The sequence below is a fragment of the Piliocolobus tephrosceles genome, chromosome 12 (genome assembly GCF_002776525.5).
Source record: "Piliocolobus tephrosceles isolate RC106 chromosome 12, ASM277652v3, whole genome shotgun sequence".
NCBI lineage: Eukaryota > Metazoa > Chordata > Mammalia > Primates > Cercopithecidae > Piliocolobus > Piliocolobus tephrosceles.
Window position 1 is genome coordinate 98,244,323 of NC_045445.1, and position 14,416 is coordinate 98,258,738.

General features: G+C 39.2%; 1 pseudogene; it reads left to right on the forward strand.

Annotated features, from left to right (window-relative positions):
* The first annotated feature begins 1,945 nt into the window (after positions 1–1,945).
* LOC111531419 lies at positions 1,946–2,713 on the forward strand (annotated as a pseudogene).
* Positions 2,714–14,416: the final 11,703 nt, after the last annotated feature.

A 14,416-nucleotide genomic window follows, 5' to 3' on the forward strand; every position in this document is an offset into this window, starting at 1 on the left:
TATTTTCTTATCCATAAGAAGCGACTCCTTATCCATTCAAGTTTGATCATGAGATTGTGGCAATTCAATGACATCTTCAGGCTCCATTTTTAATTCTAATCTCTTGCTGTTTTGCTACATCTTCAGTTACTTTCTCCACAGAAGTCTTAAACTGCTCAAAGTCATCCACAAGGGTTGAAATCAACTTCTTCCAAACTCCTGTTAATGTTAGTATTTTGACCTCCTCCAATGAACCATGAATGTTCTTAATGGCATCTAAAACGGTGAATTCTTTCCAGAAGGTTTTCAATTTACTTTGCTCACATCCATCAGAGCATACTATCTATGGTAGCTATATGTGTTTCTTAAATAATAAGACTGAAAGATCTATGGGCCGCAGAATCATATTGTGTTAGCAGGCATGGCAATAACATGAATCCCCTTGTACATCTCCATAGAGCCCTTGCATGACCAGGTGCATTGTCAATGAGCACTAATATTTTGAAAGGAATCTTTTTTTCTGAGCAAAAGGTCTTAACAGTAGGCTTAAAATATTCAGTAAACTATGCTATAAACAGATGTGCTATCATCCAGGCTTTGTTGTTGCATTAATAGATCACAGGCAAAGTAGATTTTGCATAATTCTCAAGGGCCCTAGGATTTTTGGAATGGTAAATAAGCACTGGCTTCAACTTGAAGTCACCAGCTGCATTATCCCCTAATGAAAGAGTCAGCCTGTCCTTTGAAGCTTTGAAGCCAGGCATTGATTCCTCTCCAGCTATGAAAAACCTAGATGACATCTTCCAGTATAAGGCTTTTTGGTTAGGCTTTGGCTTAAGAGAATGTTGTGGCTTGTTTGATCTTCTATCCAGACACTCAAACTTTCTTCATATCAGCAATAAAGCTGTTTTGCTTTTTTATCATTCATATGTTCACTGGAGTAGTACTTTTAATGTTCTTCAATAACTTTTCCTTTGCATTCATTACTTGAGTAATTCTTTGATGCCAGGGACCGAGTTTTTGGCCTATCTTGGCTTTTGATATGCCTCCTTCACTAAGCTTAATCATGTCTAGGTTTGATTTAAAGTAAGAAACATGTGATTCTCTTTCTTACACTTGAACACTTGGGGGCCACTGTAGGGTTATTCATTGGCTTAATTTTAATATCATTGTGTCTCCAGAAGTAGGGAGTCCTGAGAAGAGGAAGATAGATGGGGAAATGATCAGTTGGAGCAGTCAGAATACATACAACATTTATTAAGTTCACTGCCTTATATGGGTATGGTTTATGGTGCTCTGAATCAATTACAATAGTAACATCAAAGATCATCATAACAGACATAATAATGAAAATCTTTGAAATATTCCAAGAATCACCAAATAGTGACAGAGACATGAAGTAAGCACATGCTACTGGAAAAATGACACCAATATATTTGCTTGATACAGAGTTCCCACAAACGTTCAATATGTAAAAAACACAGTATCTGTGACATGCAATAAAGTAAAGTGCTATAAAATGAGGTATGTTTGCACACACAAAGATTTTATAACAACTCATGGCATATATTGTGCCATATAAGTGTTAGCTGCTGCTATTATCACTATTACAATATCTGGATTTGACTCATTATTTTTAAATGTGAGTTAGTCTCATTCCTTGGATTGGAAGGTTAAAAAAACTAACAAGAAATGTCAATACTTTTTTCATGCTTACTATATGTGAGACACCATTCTAAATACCTTACATGCATTGGTTTAATCTTCATAACATTGTTATTAACAAACTTAAGATTTGTTATTTTTCTCATTGTATAAATGAGGAAAGTGAGTTCCAACTCTAGCTATCTTCTTTGTTTAGGCCTCAGGAAAAAGCAATCAATAGAACAGCTATGGAATGAGGTGGGCCTATATGTATTGAACATGTTGTTAATGAACAAGTTAAGAAGAGACTGTGCAAAGCAACATGAGTGATTCCATTGGTTTTAAGAAAAAGTTCAGATTACAGAGTGGAGAGAGTGAGGAGGCTGCATCTGGCTCCCACTCTCACAGCCACTGCAGTACATTGAGCGCCATAGAGACTGCTCCAGGGCAGGTGAGAGCCAAACAGGCACTGGGTGATTCTGCCTTGTTGAGGAAAAGTAACGTATCAAAGGAGATCCTAAGAAGCTGAAAGGGAAAATGTCATCACATCATATGAAATCTTTGTGTAAACTTCCCGGGAGGAGCACAAGAAGCAGCACCCAGATGCTTCAATCAACTTCTCAGAGTTTCCTAAGAAGTGCTTAGAGAGGTGGAAGACCATGTCTGCTCAAAAGAAACGAAAATTTGAAGACTTAGCAAGGGTGGACATGGCCCATTATGAAAGAGAACTGAAAATCTATATCCCTCCAAAGCAGAGACCAAAATGAAGTTCAAAGATCCCAATGCACCCAAGAGGCCTCCTTTGGCCTTTTTCATGTTCTCTTCTGAGGATTGCCCCAAAATCAAAGAATATCCTGGCCTATCAGTTAGTGATGTTGCAAAAAAACTGGGAGAGATGTGGAATTGCACTGCTGAACATGACAAGCACCCTTAAGAAAAGAAGGCTGTGAAGCTGAAGGAAAAATATGAAAAGGATATTGCTGCATTTGGAGGTAAAAGAAAGCCTGATGCTGCAAAAAAGGGAGTCATCAAGGCTGAAAAAAGCAAGAAAAAGAAGGAAGAGGATAAAAAAGAGGAATATGAAAATTAAAAAGGTAATAATGAATAAGTTGGTTCTAGCAGTTTTTTATTGTCTATAAAACATGTAAGTCCCCTGTCCACAACTCACTCCTTTTAAAGGAAAAAATTAAAATATAAGCTGTACATGATTTGTTTTTAAACCTTACAGTGTCCTTGTGTGTGTGTGTGTGTGTGTGTGTGTGTGTGTGTGTGTGTGTGTGTGTAGTTATCCCACTACCGAACATGTCTTTAGATGGCCACAAACTGCCTGGTATGATATGGGGGTTGTAAATTGGCATGGGAATTTAAAGTAGGTTCTTGTTGGTGCACAGCGCAAATTAGTTATATATGGGGATGGTAGTTTTTTCATTTCAGTTGTCTCTGGTACAGTTTATATGAAATAGTTGTCCTGTTAACTGAATACCACTCTAATTGCAAAAAAAAAAAAAAAAAAAGCTGTAGCAATTTTGTTGACATTATGAATGCTTCTAATACAATTTTTAAAATTAGTATTGTAGTCCTTTTCATAGGTCTGAAATTTTTCTTCTTGAAGGGAAACTAGTCTTTTGCTTTTGCCCATTTTGGATCACGTGAATTATTACAGTGTTGATCCTGTCATATAGATAGCTGATAAAATGCTTTTGTCTACACACCCTGCATATCATGAAGGGGGTAAATAAAGTTAAATTGAGATAGTTTTCATCTATAACTGAAGCTCAAAAACCTTAATCAGTTGATAAATTTCACATAGCCCACTTATATTTACAAACTGAAGAGGAATCAGTCTACTCACAGCATGGGATTATTAAGATCAAACATTTTGAAAGTCCATCCTTTGAAGCACTAAATAGAAAAGTGCATTCTAATCTTTACATGAGGACTCTATGTTCTTTAACTCCCATTACCAGATAACAGCAATTATATTTTGCAGTTCTGACATTAAAGAAGACTTGAGACCGTATCCCCAAAAGGCATGAGCTTAAAATATAAGACTGCCCTATTACATTTTTAGTTGATATTTGTAAAGACTATGAAAATGCTGACTGTAGATGTCTTTTCCCATTTATCTAAATATGAACTGCTCAGGAAACTCAAAACTCTCCATTAAAAGTATGTTTAATTAATTGGATCAGCTTTTAAAATGAAGATGCTGTGGTTAAAATAGGTTACATTTTCCTATATTACGGCTTGCCCCTTTATAAATCAGATAGGAGGAAAGAAGATACAACCTTTGCAACTCAGTATGAATTATGTGATTTATTTAAATAATTTTTCTTTACAAAACCCAAACTCATTCATTAGTCATATTTATCTGCTTAGCAGTTTAGGGAACAATTTGGAAATTTTGTTTATTTTGATATTATCATTTTCTTAAAGTGCCAGTATGTTAAAATAGCATTCTTGTAATTTTACATGCTTTTGTGATGGAGTGCTATTTTGTTATTAATTTTGACTTGGATTCTTCTCATTTACCTTTGTTTGTGTAATTTCAGTAGGGATAATGAACATCTGAGCCCTAAATGATACTAATAAACTAATAATTACAGAGATTTAAAAAACAGTTCACCTACATATCTGTAAGTTTATACAAGAGTTCTGGAAGGATACACAATAAATTGGTAACAGAGACTGCCTCTGGACAGTAGGATTTTATATTTTTAGTACTATTGGGATATTTAACTAGGCATATGCATTACTTTTATTATTTTGAAACGAATTTATATTTTAATGCACCCTTGTTAGGAACCCAAAGCCAGAGGCACCTTGCTCAGCTGTGCCCAGATTCTTGATCTGTAGAAACTAAGATAGTAAACATTGTTTTAAGCCACTAGGTCTTGGGGTAATTCATTAGGCAGCAATAGACAACTAATACAGATTATATCTCATCGTTGCATGCAGTCATTCCATAGAGTCAGAGACAGTGTACACTTTAGGGAACAATTTTACAACAGATAACAATTGTAAAACAACTCTGTGTCCAGCTATGGGAGGCATAATCGTATCAAGGCTAAGAGCAGGGACTCTGAAGTCAGACCACTGGAACTCAAATTCTGGTTCCATCCCTTATCAGCTAGATGAACTTGTGCCAGCTATGTGACCTCTGGGCTTCAGTTTTACATCTGCAAAACAGAGGTAATAATAAGAGCCACTTTAAAAAGTGGCTGCAGGGAATAAGCAATATAATACTTGTAAATTATTTAAAACATTACTTGATTAATAAGCATTTGATACATGCTGCCTATTATCATTCTTATGGGGATGATAAGAGAGGGTATAATTTTTGGTTTTGGACCACCAGGATAAAACAAAATAGTAAGAAGTAGGAAATTCATACACAGGGATCCTTCCTAGTAACTCGCTCACTCCTAGTTTACGAGGGGATATAAAAGATGAGAAGACCGCAGTGTGTATATACTCTAGAAAGTGAAAAAAAAAATCCTTATGTTATTGGAGAATGTAAGACCTGTGGTGAATGGAGAAAGGCAGGGAGATGTGGCATATGATGCAAGGGTTCTGCATTCCTGTGGGATAGGAAAATTGGTGAACTGATGTTAAATGTACAGGTCTAGAGAATGTCCATAGGAAGCAGAGTCCTTCTTCTCAGCACTGCCCAGCTGTTGACAGATACAATGCATGTGTGTCTATCAAGTGGAAGGATGAGATAAAGTAACAAAAATAAAACATTTCTTCTACCTTGTTACGCTGAACTCTTCTCAAAGTCAGAGCCTCCTCCTCCTTCATTTCTTCTTCTTTCTTCTTCCTTCTTCTTTTTTATGACAGGGTCTTGCTCTGTCACTCACACTGGATTGTAGTGGTGTGATCATAGCTCACTTCGGCCTCAAACTTCTGGGCTCAAGCAATCTCCTCACCTCAGCTTCCTGAATATCTGTGACTACAGGCATGCAATACCACACCCAGATAATATTTAAAAATTATTTTGTAGATATGGGATCATATTCCCCCCAAGGCTGATACATGACCATGGCTGGGAAAGCCATCTTCTAAGTAAAATAATTCCCCATTTATTGTAATGCTGTCTTGACAAGTCCTACTGCTACTAAGAAATATACGGGACAGACCTAGGGAACAATGAACACATAGTAATAGCACTGATGGTTTTGTCTCTCCTGATGGTTATGTTTCACATATTACTTTCAGCCATATCCAGCTTGATATAAAGTGTATATCATTTTAGTAATATACAATAAAATATGCTATAACCAAAAAAATCAATTATGCCAATAATTACTTAGGCCTACTTGTACAGAAACAAGAGACAATAAATGAATTGCTCAACACAAGTGGTTTATCTCCCTTCATGGTTCTGTCTGCTTTCCCCATGGTCTCAGCCCCGAAGTTTTTGACTACACAATATCCATTCCTGAAAACAAAAAGCAGAGAGTCATATGAACCCTGGGAATCCTAGAGTAAGTTACTTAAGCTGTCAGTAGCAAGAGAGACAGAGGCCAAGACAAAGTTCTCACTTGCAATATTTGGTTACACACTCTATGATCCAAATGTGGGAAACTCAACAAATTTTTCCATAAAAGATTCTCTATAACAGGTCATCCTAGACATCTAGAGATGCTTGGCAGTCCCATGCCATCTAATGGTTTTGCCACAGATTCAAAGACAATAGTATCTTCAGTTGGGTTGGTCAATATCTGAATAAAAAAGGGATAAAGGAGAAAGCAGGCTCAATCTGATGCTTATCTCCCATCTCACCTACCTCCCAAGCCTTAGCATTGTGAAGTTCTATCAGATTTAACAGCTGAGGCTCCAGAAGCAGCAGCAAAACATGGCATGACTCCAGTAAGGTACAGTGAGTAGGTAGTGCTGGAAAATAATCTTGGCAGATATCAGCTGACCTTTTGTCATCTCAATGAAAAGTACTTACTGAGTCTCTCTGTACTTGGTAGCCCATTCCCACACTCGCTCTTGAGATTGATTCTTCCACCTAACAGATACTATTCAAGTATTTAATTCATTGCTGGTGTCTGGAAATCTGTTTGCTCCTGCCTCTCTGACCCCAACTTCCCCCCCCCCCATCTTGCTTTCTGACATTTTTCCATTGACCCTTCCAAGCCAGGTAAAAGCAGTAGGCTCAAGGTTAGTTTTCTGTTTGCTAAGAGACAACCACTTGAATCCACAAAGATGAGAAAGAGATTTTTTAAAAACCATTTTATTGGGAAAAGTCCACTGTAGGGAGACCATCTACTCCCTTCACATTAACACTAGCAATGAACTCTATTTTCAAATGAAAGTGCACATGTGATAGATAGTATTCAATCTGTGTATGTGGAAAGTGGGACTGTATGTATGCCTATATGCATATAAGTAGCTAAACACTCTAGTTTCTAAGGCTGTTTAAAACTTCATAGGATAAAAAATAGCCTGTTATCTGGGGAAATCCAGTTATGTCTGTTAAATGAATGAATACAGAAGACATGGAGATATGAATCTTCAGGGCAAGTTGCAGTGGGGCTAATAGAAGAATGCTTCAGGAATGGTGGAGCAAGAAACACCAAAAATCTGCTCCTCAACAAAAACAATGAGAGACCTGACAAAAATTATCAAAACCAACATTTTATGAACACTAGAATTAATCAAAGGCTTGCAACAATACAATGAGCATTTGTTCAAGAAAAATGGCTGAACCTCTATAAGAACAGTCAGCTTTATGGCATTTTAACTTGTTCTATTCCAATCCCCCTGTCCTTAGCTCTACAGTAGCCTTGAGAACTGATAGCCTGACAACTCCAGTTGTTGTGAAAATCAGAGGGGATAGACTAGCTTGGAGGTCTCAAAACACTGGAGGGGATAGACTAGCTTGGAGGTCTCAAAACAAGTCCCATTCCCAGAAAATTGTCAGTATTTGACCCATCACTATTTAACAATTCCTTGGAAACACCACTGACATGATTCATCTTTATTTGACATGCCTCAGAGCTTGTCCCATGCAAAGAGACTTGTTTGTTTGTTTGTTTAATAGATTTATTTTTAGAGAAGTTTTAGGTTTAGAAAAAAACTGAGCAAAAGTACAGAGAGTCGAAGGAGGAGTGAAGAAAGATGCCAGAATAGGACTCTTTAGTGATCATGCTCCTAACAGAAACATCAATTCAACCAACTACCCATGCTCAAAAATACCTTCACAATTGCTAAGAAAACCAGGTGAGATATCACAACACCTAGAGGTAACACACAAATAAGAAAATACACATTGAAGATGGTAGAAAGGACAGTTTTACATTACCTGAGTCACCCCTTTCCCAACCACAGGCATCAGAGTGTGGAAAGAGATATCCTTTGCTTGGGTGAAAGAGAGAAAAGTGAGCATCAGACTTAACTTTGGATGCCAACACTAGATCTGCCACAGTAAAGCCCTGCAACAGGCAGACCCCACAGCCCGAGGCCCCAGGCAAATAGCCATGGACTAAGTTTCTAGACTTGCCCCAGCACCAGGCTGGACACTACAACTCCAGACTCCAGGCCAGTATGGTAGACTGAATCTCTGGTTTTCCCTACTGCCAGGCCAACCTCAGTGGCTCCAGGCTCTGGACCACCCTCAGTGCCAAGCCAGCACCAGGCTTTGGGCCCACACCAGTGCCGGGCAAGCACCCCTCAGACCCAGTCTCCAGGACATCCAGGGCCAAGCCAACCCCAGGACTCTTGACCTCAAACTTCACCTAGCACCCAGCTGACCTTAATGTCCCTAGCACAGGACAGCACCCACAACCCTAGTCATCAGGCCAGCACCAATAGACCCATCCTCCAGGCCAGCCCCTGAATACATAGGCTCCAAACCTGTTCCATGTTTTAGACCAGCCCAGAGCTGTGTCAGCCCCCACACTGCCAGGATATAGGCCTGCTCCAATCCATATATCTGATAAGAGGATAATATTCAAAATATACAAGGAATACAATTCAACAGCAAGAAAACAAATGACCTGATTAAAAAGTGGGCAAAGAGCCTGAATAGACATTTCTCCAAAGAAGACATAAAATGGCCAAAAGGTATATGAAAAAATTCTCAATATCACTATTATCAGCAAAATGCAAATCAAAACCATAGTAAGATATCACATGTGCCAAGATGGCTATTATCAAAATGACAAAAGATAGAGTGTTGGCAAGGGAGTGAAGAAAACAGAATACTTGTACATGGTTGGTGGGAATATAAATTAGTATAGTCACTATGGAAAACTGTATGGAGGTTCTTCGAAAAACTAAAAGTAGAAGAAGTACCATATGACATGGTTTGGCTCTGTGTTTCCACCAACATCTCATGTTGAATTGTAATCCCCAGTGTTGGGGGAGGGACCTGGTGGGAGGTGATTGGACTATGGCGGCAGATTTCCCCCTTGTTCTTCTTGTGATAGTGAGTTCTCACGAGATTTGGTTGTTTAAAAGTGTGTAGCACTTCCCCCTTAGCTCTCCCTTGCTGTCATGTGAAAACGTGCTTGCTTCCCCTTCACCCTTCTGCCACGATTGAGTTTCTGGAGGCCTCCCCAGCCATGCCTCCTGTACAGCCTGTGGAACTGTGAGTCAATTAAACATTTTTTAAAATAAATTGCACAGTCTCAGGTAGTCCTTTATAGCAGTGTAGACCATACTAATACACCGTATGATCCAGCAATCCCACTTCTGGGTATTTACCCAAAATATTTGAAATCAGTTTGTGAAAGATGTCTGTATTCCCACGTTCATTGGCTATTTACAATAGCCAAGTTATGGAATCAACCTAAGTGTCCATCAACAGATGAATGGATAAAGAAAATGTAGTATATGTACACAATGGAATACTATTCAGTCTTTAAAAATAAGGAAATTGTCATTTGCAACAATGTGGATGGGATTGGAGAAAATTATGCTAAGTGAAATAAGCCAGGTACAGAAAGATAAACACCATATGATTACACTTGTATTTAGAATCTAAAACAATTGAACTCATAGATACAAAGTAGAACGGTGGTTACCAAGACTCAGGGGTGGGGATGCTGGAGAGATGATAGTCAAAGGCTACAAAATAACAGGCAAAAGAAATAAGGTGTTTGAGATCTATTGCACGCATGGTGAATATATTTAATAAAGTATAGTTAATAAAGTTAATATTCACTATGCATAGTACTGTACATTTCAAAATTTCTAGGAGAGTAAATTTAATGTTCTCACCACAAAAAGTGGTATTTGTGATAACAGAGATGCTAATTAGCTTGATTTAATCATTTCACATTATACTTTTAAATTATACCATATTATACCCCATAAATATATGCAGCAATCAATTTTCAATTTACAATTTTTTTTTCTAAAAGACAAAGGATGAAGTGTTGACAAGGATGTGGACAAAAAGTAACCATTGCACACTGTTGGTGGTAATGTAAATTATTAGAGTCATTATGGAAAATAGTATGGTGATTCCTCAAAATATTAAAAAGAGAATGACCATATGATCCAAATGCACTACAGGATATATATCCAAATGAAATGAACTCAGTATGTTCAAGAAATATCTGCACTCCCATATTTATTGCAGTGTTATTCACAATAGCCAAAATATGGAATCAACCTAAGTGTCCATCAACAGATGAATAGATAAAGAAAATGTGGTATATGCTCTAACCGTTTTTCAACAACAGATGCTGGAGAGATGTGGAGAAATAAGAACGCTTTTACACTGTTGGTGGGAGTATAAATTAGTTCAAACATTGTGGAAGATAGTGTGGCAATTCCTCAAGGATCTAGAACTAGAAATACCATTTGATCCAGCCATCCCATTACTGGGTATATACCCAAAGGATTGTAAATCATTCTGTTATAAAGACACAAGCACACATATGTTTATTTCTGCACTGTTCGCAATAGCAAAGACTTGGAACCAAACCAAATGCCCATCAATGATAGACTGGATAAAGAAAATGTGGCACATATACACCATGGAATACTATGCAGCCATAAAAAAGGATGAGTTTATGTCCTTTGCAGGGACATGGATGAAGCTGGAAACCATCATTCTCAGCAAAGTAACACAAGAACAGAATACCAAACACTGCATATTCTCATTCGTAAATGGGAGTTGAACAATGAGAACACATGGACACAGGGAGGGGAACATCACATGCTGGGGCCTGTTGGGGGTTGAGGGGCTAGGAGAGGGATAGCATTAGAAGAAATACCTAACGTAGATGACAGGTTGATGGGTGCAGCAAACCACCATGGCATGTGTATACCTATGTAACAAGCCTCCACGTTGTGCACATGCACTCCACTACTTAAAGTATAAAAGAAAAAAAAAGAAAATGTGGTATATATACACAATGGAATACTATTCAGCCATTACAAAAAAAAATCTTGTCATTTGTGACAATGCAGATGAACCTGGAGGATGGAGACCATTATGCTAAGTGAAATAAGCCAGGTAAGAAAGCCAAATACTGCATGATCTCACTTACACATGGAATCTAAAAAAGGAGTTGAACTTACAGAAACAGAGAATAAAATAGTGGTTACCAGCTGCTGGGGTGGGGAGGTGTTGAACAAAGAATAAAAAATTTCAGTTAGATAGCAGTAATCTTAGGAGATCTATTCTATAACATGCTCACTATAGTTAATAGAGATACATCGTGTTCTTGAAAATGCTAAGAGACTTTGTATTCTCATCACAAAAGTATTATGTGAGGTAATACATGTTTTTTTTTTTTATTTATTTTTTATTTTTTTGAGATGGAGTCTCACCGTGTCACCCAGGCTGGAGTGCAATGGCATGATCTCAGCTCACTGCAACCTCCACCTCCTGGGTTCAAGAGATTCTCCTGCCTCAGCCTCCCAAGCAGCTGGGATTACAGGTGTGCGCCACCATGCCCGGCTAATTTTTTTGTATTTTTTAGTAGAGATGGGGTTTCACCATGTGGGCCAGGCTGGTCTCGAACTCCTGACCTTGTGATCCACCTGCCTTGGCCTCCCAAAGTGCTGGGATTACAGGCGTGAGCCACCATGCCTGGCCAGTAATACACATTAAATTAGCTTGATTTAGTTCTTCCACAGTGTATATTTCAAGTCATGTCGTACATGGTATATTGCATGCAACTTTGTCAATTTAAGAATAAAAACTTAAAAGTACAGAGCATTCCCATACACCTTTTTCTCCCCAACACATCTTTCAATTTTCTCCTGTTATTAACATATTTCACTGGTGTGGCACATTTGTTATAATTGATGAACCAGTATTGACACATTATTAACTGAAGGCCATAGTTTACATTAGGGTTCATTCTTTCAGTTGTACAGTTATATGGGTCTTGACAAATATATAACATGGATCTATTATGGAATCATGCAGAAAAGTTTCACTGCCCTAAATATGCCCCATGCTCCATGCCTCCCTCCCAGCAAACCCATGGAAACCATTAATCTTTTTACTGTCTCTATAGCTTTGCTTTTTTTCTGAATGTCATATGAATGGAACCATATAGTATGTAGCCTTTTCAAACTGGCTTCTTCTATTTAGCAATATCCAGTCAAGGCTCTTCCATGTCTTCTCATGGTTTGATAGCCATGTTGTTTTTATTGCTGAATAATATCTCATTGTATACATGTGCCACAGTTTATTTTTCATTTACCCATTGAAGAATATCTTGGTTACTTCCAAGTTTTGGCAATTATGAATAAATCTGCTATAAACATTTGTGTGCAGGTTTTTGTGTGAACATAAGTTTAACACAAATAAGTATCAAGAAGTGTGATTGCCAGATTGTATGATGAGACTGTAATTTTATAAAACTGCCAGACTGTCTGCCAAAGTGGCTATACCATTCTGTATTCCCACCAGCAATGAATGAGAGTTCCTGTTTCTCCACATCCTCTTCATCATTTGATATCAGTGTTTTGGATTTTAGCTATTCTAATAGGTATGCAGTGGTACCTCATTGTTTTAATGATATATGTTGTTGAGCATCTTTTCATATGCTTATTGCCACATATATGCCCTTTTTTGTTTTTTTTTTTTTTGAGATGGAGTCTCTCTCTATCACGTAGGCTGGAGTGCAGTGGCATGATCTCGGCTCACTGCCACCTCTACCTCCTGGGTTCAAGCAATTCTTCTGCCTCAGCCTCCCAATTAGCTGGGACTATAGGCGCGTGCCACCACACCTGGCTAATTTTTGTATTTTTAGTAGAGACGGGGTTTCACCATATTGGCCAGGCTGGTCTTGAACTCCTGACCTCATGATCCACCCACCTCAGTCTCCCAAAGTGCTGGGATTACAGGCGTGAGCCACCACACCCAGGCCATGCCTTCTTTTTTGAGGTGTTTGTTCATGTTTTCCCCATTTTTATTTGATTTTCTTACTGTTGAGTTTTCAGAGTTCTTTATATATTTTAGATACAAGCCCCTTATCTAATATGTTTGCAATTTTTTTCAGTCTGTGGCTTTTCATATTCTTAACAGTCTTTCACACAACACAGGCTTTAATTTTAACAAAGCCCAACTTATTTTTTCTTTTTTAGACAATGCTTTTGGTTTTGTCTCTGAAAAGTCATCATGTAACTCAGTTATTTATATTTTATCCTACGTTATCTTGTAGAAGTTTTAAAGTTGTGTTTGACATTTATATCTATGATCTATTTTCAATAGATTCTTACTGAAAGTATAAGGTCGATCAGGCGGAGCAAGATGGCCGAATAGGAACAGCTCCAGTCTCCATCTCCCAGCACGAGCGACACAGAAGACCGGTGATTTCTGCATTTTCAACTGAGGTACTGGGGTCATCTCACTCGGGAGTGCCGGACAATTGGTGCTGGTCAGCTGCTGCAGCCTGACCAGCGAGAGCTGAAGCAGGGCGAGGCATCGCCTCACCTGGGAAGCGCAAGGGGGAAGGGAGTCCCTTTTCTTAGCCAGGGGAACCGAGACACACAACACCTGGAAAATCGGGTAACTCCCACCCCAATACTGTGCTGTAAGCACACCAGCACACCAGGAGAATATATCCCACATGTGGCCGGGAGGGTCCCACGCCCACGGAGCCTCCCTCCTTGCTAACACAGCAGTCTGCGGCAATCTAACGGAAAGGCAGCAGCGAGGCTGGGGGAGGGGCGCCCACCATCACTGAGGCTTAAGTAGGTAAACAAAGCCGCTGGGAAGCTCGAACTGGGTGGAGCTCACAGCAGCTCAAGGAAACCCGCCTGTCTCTGTAGACTCCGCCTCTGGGAACGGGGCTCAGCTAAAGCAGCAGAGGCCTGTGCAGACGCGAACGACTCTGTCTGACAGCTTTGAAGAGAGCAGTGGATCTCCCAACACGGAGATTGAGATCTGAGAAGGGGCAGACTGCCTGCTCAAGTGGGTCCCTGACCCCTGAGTAGCCTAACTGGGAGACATCTCCCACTAGGGGCAGTCTGACACCCCACACCTCACAGGGTGGAGTACACCCCTGAGAGGAAGCTTCCAAAGCAAGAATCAGACAGGTGCACTCGCTGTTCAGCAATATTCTATCTTCTGCAACCTCTGCTGCTGATACCCAGGCAAACAGGGTCTGGAGTGGACCTCAAGCAATCTCCAACAGACCTATAGCTGAGGGTCCTGACAGTCAGAAGGAAAACTATCAAACAGGAAGGTCACCTATACCAAAACCCCATCAGTACGTCACCATCATCAAAGACCAGAGACAGATAAAACCACAAAGATGGGGAAAAAGCAGGGCAGAAAAGCTGGAAATTCAAAAAATAAGAGCGCATCTCC